The sequence below is a fragment of the Papaver somniferum genome, unplaced genomic scaffold (assembly GCF_003573695.1).
Source record: "Papaver somniferum cultivar HN1 unplaced genomic scaffold, ASM357369v1 unplaced-scaffold_57, whole genome shotgun sequence".
In the NCBI taxonomy this organism is placed as follows: Eukaryota; Viridiplantae; Streptophyta; class Magnoliopsida; order Ranunculales; family Papaveraceae; genus Papaver; species Papaver somniferum.
The window spans coordinates 4,065,645-4,076,608 of record NW_020648415.1 but is presented as its reverse complement, the minus strand read 5'-3'; the positions used below and the strand labels follow the sequence as shown (position 1 = coordinate 4,076,608).

The following is a 10,964-nucleotide window of genomic DNA, read 5'->3' as shown; positions in this document are numbered from 1 at the left end:
GAGGACAAGTGTTATTCGGACTCTCGCTTCAGGATAAGGGGTAACCTAATTACTAAGGGGCACCCCCAGGTCACCCAAGGCATCTGCTATTCGGACACCTATACAGGATAGGGGGAGGTCATCTTCTCAAAATTCAAAATCAATTTTTGGCGGGAAAAGAAAGTTATTCTCTGGCAGATTTTTGGTTCGTGATTTGGAAGTGTTTTAGCGAGATTAAATCGATGTAATTCTTCGGAAAGGTTTATTTGGGCTTAACAGTCGTCATACGGGTGTTGGTTTCAATCCAAATTGGATAGTTAATCCGAGAGAAGAAAAACAGGGAAAGCACGTCACATGGAAGATATTCTCGGGATTTTTAGCTATCTTTGGAATGATTTCGTGTGTATACAGCGTGCGTTACTTCATCAGAGACGCGTAATAAACAGGATGGTAGAATGTCAACACCACGCAGACGCGTGAACAAGGTAAAGAAGGAAATAATTACGTAACTCTGGTAGAAAATATTTTCCGAGAATAAAACTCATTAGTGGAAGATTATTCGAATTGATGGCGGAGATTTGGAGGTGCTGTGACTATATAAATGCTTCTGGGATGTCATAGAACGGCTGTCGAGAGTTAGGAGGAGAGAAGGAACGCTGCAGAATCGAGAACCATGATTTCTCTCTGCTGCTGCTGCTGCCATTGATGAAGATGAAGAACACGAAGAACAGACATCCAAAGACCGTCGTTCTTCAACAGTGTCTAAGACGCACGCCCGAGGGTCGTAGTTCGTCGTACAACAACAGTTACAATTTATCGTTCTTCTTGTAACAGCTGAACAACGCCTTTGCAACATTTATTTCTATTGCGATTTTTCTGTTCAATTATTTTACACCTCTTCATCATTTGTAAACCACTTTTTGAGCAATAAATAATTATTTTGAGAGCATTTTTACTATGATGAGCTAAAACCCAACACTGGGACGACGGAGGAGGCCAAACTTCATACTTGGGGTAATTTCATTTAATTCTTTTTTATGACTTTTGCATTAATTTAAAATTGAAATATGATTTGAATTAATTGGTTGTTATTTAATTTGATGATGTATGCTTGGCTTAGGTGTTTTGATACATCATGCTTATGACTTACAATCAATGTTTTGAGAATCAATCTTGGCAATAAATTAGAGTCGATATATTTAATATATTTTTTGAGCTATTATTGATAAAAGAATTATTATTTGAACCTTAAGAAATGAAATTGGCGGAATCCTAGTCCCAGTACCTCTCGCCCATTGTGACAAATATTGTGTATATATTTTTATTTTTAAATATTTACAAGTCCGAGAAACGAATTCCTTATTTATCCCTTAAAAAATACTACAACAGGCATCAGCTGCCGAAGAGGAAGAGGAAATTGAAGTATTTTTCGAATTAGAAGACGTAGAAGGTGAACAATCTCCAAATGAAGAATCCTTAAGACAACAATTTCAGCTTATAGAGAGAGATGCACATTTCAAACGTGAAAAGGAGGAACTTTGTAGGGCTTTTAGGGTAGTTGGGGGAATTATGGGGTTACCTGTCAAGGGAAAAGAAGAGGCGATTCATGGAAGTATAATGAAAATTCTTAAAGAAGCGTTTCTTAAGGAAAATTCTGGCAATTCCAGTAAAAAAGAAAGGGGTAATGAGGCAGGAGGCATATCAGATGAGTCTTTAGAAGGAGTACAATTGCTTTTACAGGAGAAACAAACGAATGATGAAGAGGAAGATATCTGCTCCGGGGATGAGATTTCGGGTGAATGCGAGATTGTTTTAACCCCCAGATCTGCTAGGAAGAAAAACCGCCTGTCCAGTTTGCTTAATTATCTTACTCCATCAGGATCAAGGGAAGACCGAAGGGCGAAAGCTAAGGAAAGTCGTTTGAAATGACGAACAAAATTATCTCTTGGAGTTTAAGTGGTTTAGGTGATGTAAACAAGAGAATTGTTGTTAATTCAGTCATCTCAAAATGGAATCCTGACATTATTTTTCTTCAAGAAACAAAATTAGAAGACATGACAGAAGCAATTAAGAAGGACATCTGGAGCAAGTCAAGTGTGAAGTTCTGCTTCAAACCATCAGTGGGCACTAAAGGAGGGATATGTATCATGTGGGATGGAGATAAATTTGAAATGGTGGACCAGTTACAGGGTTTTTTATCACTCTCTTGTATGTTTAGATGTACTGCAACCAATTTTGAATTCTTTGTGTCATTTGTTTATGCTCTGAATGTTCGTAAAGAAAGGCGTGTACTTTGGAGGGAGTTAGGAGAAGTGTTGGGGATATGGGACATTCCTGGCTGTCTAGGTGGTGATTGGAATATTATTTCAACCCTTGAATACAAAAATAGGCAAGGAACAGTTACTCGGGCTATGAGGAATTTCAACAAGTTTATGTCAGATTTCAATCTTATCGATTTGCCTTTATGTGGCGCGAAGTATACTTGGTCCAATTACCAAGATCCTCCTACTTGCACTCGCATTGATAGATTTTTGCTGAATTCAAAATGGGATGAATTCTTCCCAGGTACAACTCAAATAGCAAAGCCTAGGCCAGTATCGGACCACATTCCACTCTTATTGTCAACTGAAATAGCTGATACAGGACCGAGGTCGAATAAGTTTGAGATTATGTGGCTGGAAAATGAAGAACTTCCTAATTTAATGAGAGAGTGGTGGGATAATCTAACCTTTACAAGCAACCCAGGTTTTATTTTTTGCAAGAAGTTGATGGCTATAAAGGAGTACTTGAAAATATGAAACAAAGAAATTTTTGGAAGGGTGGATAAGGTTATGCAAGAGTTATTGGTAAATATTAAAAACATGGATGCAAAGGAAGCGGAGGGTACAACAACAGAAGATGATAGGATTTCAAGAGTGAATTTAAACTCTGATTATTGTAGGTGGGCTTTGCTTGAAGACAAAAGGAAGAAACAAAAAGCTAAAGATCACTGGTTGCAAGAGGGAGATAAAAACACAAGTTATTTCCATATGTTTGCTAATGGAAGAAGAAGACACAACAACATAGGGTGTTTAAAAGTGGATGGGGAGCTGACAGAAGATAGGGGGCGAATTGAACATCACTTAAAACATTTCTACGAGGAGTTGTACACAGAAGAAGATCATAGCAGGCCATTCATGGAGGAATTGCAGTTCACAACTCTCGACAGGGAGGAGTGTCAAAGCCTAGAAGGTCCAATCACAGAAGAAGAGATCAAGACTGCTATCAAGGAAATGGCAAAGAACAGAGCACCGGGTCCAGACGGCTTTCCGGTGGAGTTTTACGCTCACTTTTGGGATATCATTAAGGTAGACTACATGAGGCTAGTTAAATTCTTTGAGGAAAGAAATTTCATGGATTGGAGGGCAAACAACACGTTCATTTGTCTTATCCCTAAAAGGGAAAATATTGAAGATGTAAAGGATTTTAGGCCAATCAGTTTGATCAATATTTCATACAAGATTGTGACACATGTTCTATCCTCCCGTCTGAAGCTGGTACAAGGATAAAGGTGAAGACTCCGGGGTGGGTGTTCAAGCTAGATGTGGAGAAAGCTTATCATAAGGTGAGCTGGAGCTTTTTGTACAAGGTGATGCAAAGAATGGGTTTTGGGATAAAATGGAGACGATGGATACACACTTGCATATCTACTCTGCATTTCTCAATATTATTGAATGGAAGTCCAGGGGACAAGTTTAAATGCTCTAGAGGGCTGCGACAAGGCGACCCGATGTCCCCTTTTCTTTTCATTATGGTCATGGAAGCATTTAGTCGTATGATTCTAAAATTAGAAGAAAGTGGCTTATACGAGGGTTTTTGAATTCAACATAATGGATCTCAAGTGTCACACTTACTATTCGCGGATGATACTCTAATATTCTCCTCGGATTCGGTACAACAAATCCACTACATCAGTTCCTCTCTTATTTGTTTTCATCTGAGCTCAAGACTAAGTATTAATGCTGCCAAGAGTGTCGCGATTGGAATTGGAATAACTCAGTGTCAATCGTTTGTAGCATCGAGTTTGGGTTGTACAATTGCAGATTTTCCTATTTCTTACTTGGGAATGCCAGCCGGAGCACCATATAGAAGCAAGGGAATTTGGGATCGTGTCATTGAAAGCACAAAGGCGAGACTACAAGGATGGAAGGCAAGGCATTTGACATATGTTGGGAGACTAATGCTCATCCAAAGCGTTCTTAGTGCACTTGCAATTTACATGATGTCGGTTTATTCAATTCCAAAATCTGTTGCTAAGAGATTAAATGGCATTAAATATCCCTTGGTGGCTTGAAAAAAGGTTTGTACTGACAAAGACAAGGGAGGACTTGGCATCAGAGATTTGATCACTATTAACGACTCACTATTATGTAAGTGGTTATGGAGATACTCGGTGGAGCATGGGGAGATGTGGAGAAGACTAATTAAAGAGAAGTATGGTGCTGCGAGGTTGGGATGGGATGCTGATAGACGCATTTTTGTGTCTAATTTGTCCTCAATGTCCGTATTGTTGGAACTCTATTTTTGTACTAATATTGTGTTTTTATGTATTTTTTAGAAATAAACATTTTTGGAAAATTCGGCTCGAAAAGTTGCCCGGGGCACCCTTGAAGGAAAATTGTTATTCGGACTCTCACTATCGGTTAAGGGGCACCTCAGTGGACTCCTGCTATTCGCACCCCAGTACAGGATAGGGGGACACCCTTTCTTCTTCGTTTGAAAACTGTTTTTTTGGCGGGAAATGAAATTCTCAACTGGCAGAAGTTTGATCACAAAAATGAAGGGGTTACGGGTCGATTCAATGGCTGAAATTTGATAGAGATATGTGATATAGGTTAAGGAACACATTTTGGGAAGTGGGTTCGATCGGAATTGGCTGGAAAACGCGTGATGATTCACACACCCGAAACATAGCACGTGTACTGTAACAAGAGCAAAATTGAAGTTCTTGTGTGCATGGAGGAGTTCTACTAGCGTTGAAAGAGTGCTGAGACGTGGAGAAGACTAACTAGAGCGTGCAAGATCAAATCTAACGCGTGCATGGGCTTAAAAATGGAAATTATCCTTATTATGGGCAGCAAGGAATATTCGTATTAAATGGAGAATATATGCAATAAAGGAGGGGATTTTTGGTCCTGAAACACTATAAATACAAGGAAAAACAGTTTGGGAAAGGTTAGCACGGGATTGGGAGAGATTTAGAGCCGAGAGAATCACCAGAAGAGTCGACAGAGAAAAAGTTCTGCTGCTGTCAAAGGAAGAACACGAAGAACATTGTACAGTCCAGGAAAGTCGTTGATTAGTGTCGCATATTTGCGACAATTCTCAGTTCCTTTCCCGCGACGAGCTTACATCACTTCTGAAGTGTCGTTCTTCCCTACGCTTCCTGTGTGTCGCAAAGGACAGTCTTAAAACGATTTCTTTTTATTTCATCATTTGTACTCAACTTTTCAGCATTAATAAAATCTTTTGAGTATTTTTCCAACATGATGAGAGGCTAAATTCTTGGTGATTGAGGCAATGGAGGATCTATTCACTCATATTTGATTGGTAATATTTTTATTTATAATTCCTTTAATTATTTACTTTTTTTAATTCACTTGGATAAATATAAAAAAAAGGATAAAATGGTTTTCTTAATTAGTTGTGAATTAGTTTGATGTTTTATGCTTAGAATAATTCTTTGATAAATCATGCTTAAGGATTAGAACTTAATATTTGGACACCTTTTAAATTAAAAAGTGATTTAATAAGAAAAAGAGCTTAATAATAATTTCTGAAATATTATTTATAACCAACCAACTTGAAGTGGTAGTGAATCCTGAGCCTTAATCCTTCTAAAATCTTGACATTAATATCAAAAAATTAATTTCCTTCATTTATTTATTTATTTAAATTTTAAAAAAAGTTACCTTCACAAGTTCGAAAAAAACCAGTTTTCACCACTATCTACAACAACATTTGAAAATACATCAAATTTTTGGCGGCGCCAACGCGAACCTGTGCTTAGGTAGAATTTTTTTTTTTAAGTTTATTATTTTTTTTCCTTTTTACGTTTCTTTTTGTCTTTGATTTGCAGGTTCGTAGTGGAGTACTAAGGACCTTGGAAGGAAAAGCTTAAAGCGAAAGGAGCGAAAGAGGAATTTTTTTTTGTTTTATATATAAAAAAAATAGACCAGACCAATAGACCAATCGGAATAAATACTAACACTTGGATAGCAATATGTGTGTGTTCTCCCTATCTCCGTCGCCTAAACAAGCGTGGAATGCAGGATCCACGGGAATTACCATGTAATCTGCTGACAAGAAACATGCGCTTGGGTCCACAAGGTCCAATCATGTTGTTAGTTCTTAAATAAATGTGTGTTTAATAAAGTCGACCACTGGTACCCTTGTATATGCCAGTTGTGTTGACCTAGAGTTAGGATTATTGACCACTGGTTCCCTTGTATATGCCAGTGTGTTGATATTAGTCAGACAGGTATCTCAGTCATTTAGGTTAGGTTCACCTTGGCAGAGGCCTTCAGACAGATATGGGAAACACCGTTCACTTTTCAACCATCTACATTTTTCTTTTTCCATCTTATTAATCTTTTCATGTGATTAGTCTGACTCCGAGTATGATGTCCATCGTGAAACTATCTTAGTAGAGCTCTGTCACTTATATGAATTTTAGTATGCTTGAGTGAAAACTCGTGTACAGTAATTGGAATTTCGCATCAGGGTACTTCCTCCTATAATTAATAAGTATACCAACCAAGGAGGTTCTTTAGTGCTTTCCAAGATTTTGCGTAGATAGTTAGGGTCTGGAGTAAAGGTTTTGTGGGTACACCTCTGGTAAACCCTCCGGAGACAACACTCCGCCACTAGGGCCACCTAGGGGTTCAAATGATTTTCCTTTCTAGAATAAATTTGCTCGAGGACTTGCAAATAATAAGTTTGGGGGTATTTGATAGACGCATTTTTGTGTCTAATTTGTCCTCAATGTCCGTATTGTTGGAACTCTATTTTTGTACTAATATTGTGTTTTTATGTATTTTTAGGAAATAAACATTTTTGGAAAATTCGGCTCGAAAAGTTTCCCGGGGCACCCTTGAAGGAAAATTGTTATTCGGACTCTCACTATCGGTTAAGGGGCACCTCAGTGGACTCCTGCTATTCGCACCCCAGTACAGGATAGGGGGACACCCTTTCTTCTTCGTTTGAAAACTGTTTTTTTGGCGGGAAATGAAATTCTCAACTGGCAGAAGTTTGATCACAAAAATGAAGGGGTTACGGGTCGATTCAATGGCTGAAATTTGATAGAGATATGTGATATAGGTTAAGGAACACATTTTGGGAAGTGGGTTCGATCGGAATTGGCTGGAAAACGCGTGATGATTCACACACCCGAAACATAGCACGTGTACTGTAACACGAGCAAAATTGAAGTTCTTGTGTGCATGGAGGAGTTCTACTAGCGTTGAAAGAGTGCTGAGACGTGGAGAAGGCTAACTAGAGCGTGCAAGATCAAATCTAACGCGTGCATGGGCTTAAAAATGGAAATTATCGTTATTATGGGCAGCAAGGAATATTCGTATTAAATGGAGAATATACGCAATAAAGGAGGGGATTTTTGGTCCTGAAACACTATAAATACAAGGAAAAACAGTTTGGGAAAGGTTAGCACGGGATTGGGAGAGATTTAGAGCCGAGATAATCACCAGAAGAGTCGACAGAGAAAAAGTTCTGTTGCTGTCAAAGGAAGAACACGAAGAACATTGTACAGTCCAGGAAAGTCGTTGATTAGTGTCGCATATTTGCAACAATTCTCAGCTCCTTTCCCGCGTCGAGCTTACAACACTTCTGAAGTGCCGTTCTTCCCTACGCTTCCTGTGTGTCGCAAAGGACAGTCTTAAAACGATTTCTTTTTATTTCATCATTTGTACTCAACTTTTCAGCATTAATAAAATCTTTTGAGTATTTTTCCAACATGATGAGAGGATAAATTCTTGGTGATTGAGGCAATGGAGGATCTATTCACTCATGTTTGATTGGTAATATTTTTATTTATAATTTCTTTAATTATTTACTTTATTTAATTCACTTGGATAAATATAAAAAAAAGGATAAAATGGTTTTCTTAATTAGTTGTGAATCATTTTGATGTTTTATGCTTAGAATAATTCTTTGATAAATCATGCTTAAGGATTACAACTTAATATTTGGACACCTTTTAAATTAAAAAGTGATTTAATAAGAAAAAGAGCTTAATAATAATTTCTGAAATATTATTTATAACCAATCAACTTGAAGTGGTAGTGAATCCTGAGCCTTAATCCTTCTAAAATCTTGACATTACTATCAAAAAATTAATTTCCTTCATTTATTTATTTATTTAAATATAAAAAAAGTTAGAACCAGTTTTCACCACTATCTACAACAACATTTGAAAATACATCAGACGCCAAGATTCCAAAACTTACATATGGGACAGCATTTGGCGGGGAGTATGCAACAGGATGTCAAAGTTTAAAGAAGGGATCATCTACAAAGTGAGCAAAGGAAATAGGACTATGTTTTAGGAAGATCTTTGGTTAGGTGTCGAGACATTTCAGCATGCTTATCCAAATATTTTCAGGGTCTCTAGGAAGAAACAACATCTTGTGAGTCAGTTTTAGTCTATAGATGGAAATGGGCAAGTGAATTGGAACCTAGACCTGAAGAGGAGGTTGACTGACATTGAGATCCTAGAAGCAACAAAACTGACAAGTCAGCTTCAACTTTTCACTCCCACAATGGAAGAAGACACAAGGACTGGAAATGGACAAAGTACGGGATCTTCACGGTTAGTTCTTGCTACTCGTCACTACACAATCTTGATTCGTATTCTGAGTTCCCTCTTAATATTGTGTGGAATAATAATATACCCCCGAAAGTGTGCTTCTTCACATGGCTGGTACATCATAATTCCATACTAACTCAATACAATCTAGTTACAAGAGGAAAAATATTAGTCAATCGTTGTTGCATGTGCAAAGAGGACTTGGAATCCGTAAACCATTTACTTGTTCACTGCAAGGTTGCAGCTGAGATATGGTATGAATTTTTCGCTAGTTTTGGGATCAGTTGGGTCCAATGTGGATACATTAAGGATCTCTTCAAAGGTTTTAACAGGAAAATTTTCTCTGAAAAGGGTAATTACATATGGGGAGTACTTCCATACGCAGTATGTTGGACCTTGTGGAAAGAACGTAATAAATGGATGTTTTGTGAAGCGGCTAGAGAGGGATATGTACACAGTATTATTTTAGACATAAAAGCTATCATCTTGTACTGGTCTCACTCTTCTCATAGTCTCAATAATGTTAGATTCGAAGAATTAGTCTACAAACGGGAAGACACCATTAGGAGATAGTTTCTTTTGAGTTTCTGGGATCAAACTGTTATCTATAAAACAGTTTTCGTTTGTAATTCTTTCATTCTTTATACTTATATATATAAAATCCTATCGTTTTGTTGATCAAAAAAAAATGCTGAAATAATACAAACTCTAACCTATCACGAAAGAAAAATGGTTCAAACTAATTTCAAAATGAAACAGGTAGAGATTCACTCACTGAATCGGAAACTAAGCATCCAAACTTTAGAAAGAAAAAAACAAAGAAAAAAAAGGATATGCAAAACTCCAGTGATCAAAATCGGAAACATTGAGAGACAAAACTAAACCCAATTCTTATAAAAAAATTTACAGATGCTCATAACTATATAAAGAAACGAATGAATCTAAACTAACATGATGGCATGATGGCATGATGCAATGACATGCAGATTTTTCCCTAATTGAAATCTATAATCGATTGTGAGAAATGTAACAACGGTACCTGAAGTAAATTGATTATGATTGTATGAATTTGGTAGTGGAGAAGGTTCGGTGGTGCTGGTGTAGTGGTGGTGGTGGTGAATGACTGATCAAAATTAGGAAAACTGAAATCAAAATGGGGAAATTAGTCGAATATGCAATTGGTGGAGATGGTATTGCTGGCGGTGAGGTAGTGGTGGTGGAGGAGGAGGGTGTTGGCGTTGGTGATAGTGGTGGGGTTATGGTAACGATGGGATCATCTTTGAACTTAGTAAAATATCAACTCAGAATGCAGTCCATGCAACATCTCCCCTGCAACTGCAGAACATTTGTTTCTCTTCTATCCTGTGGCTATAAAAGTTCCCTGTGCTTCTACTTTACATTTCAGGTCTAATATAAATCCTCAGTTGTCAGTGAGATATTGTTTCAATGAGTAGCTTAATAAGTTCAGGGTTCAGTTGGAAATCCTCTGAATGCTTGAATTAAGATTGTGAGTGGTTTGAAATAGAGTTTTGAAATTTGAAATTGCAAACCTTGACAAATCCTTATGTTAACTGTAGTTTATGTGATGAGATTTGCAAAATCGCTAAAAATTCCAAATCCTAGAATTCAATACATCATGATTTCTTCCATAAAAACACAAATTATGCAAACCCCTAAACTTTACAAACCCTAGAATTCCAAATTACAACACATAATGATTTCTTCCATAAAAACACAAATATGCAAAACCTAAAATAGTTACGAACCCTAGAATTCGAAATTACAATATAAAATGATTTCAGAATCACATACCTATCGAAGTAATTGTATGAAAACCGAGAAGAAACTTGAGGCGAAGGTTAATTTCACATTATTGCCAATCAAAGAGTGGTTTCAGTGGAACGATGGAAGAAATTTGCTGTGGGAAAACTGAGAAAGGAAAGAAGTCGGAGGAGAACTTGGGAAGAAGCTTATTATGCAAAAGGGTATTTCAGTCCAGTAACGAAAAAAGTACACGGAATGTTCACTTGTGATGGGAATCTTTAGAGAATATTCGATCATCTAACGGCCCAGATTTAAAAATAAAAGATATCCAACGGTTGTTGTTACTTAACTCTTACAA

At 37.3% G+C, this 10,964-nt stretch overlaps 1 long non-coding RNA gene across 1 annotated transcript in view; it reads right to left on the bottom strand.

Annotated features, from left to right (window-relative positions):
* LOC113343240 overlaps positions 1-10,746 on the bottom strand; it is a 20,518-nt gene extending 9,772 nt beyond the window's left edge. The window contains exon 1 of the long non-coding RNA XR_003357124.1: positions 10,655-10,746. This is a non-coding gene — a long non-coding RNA (uncharacterized LOC113343240). The remainder of the gene's footprint in view (positions 1-10,654) is intronic.
* Positions 10,747-10,964: the final 218 nt, after the last annotated feature.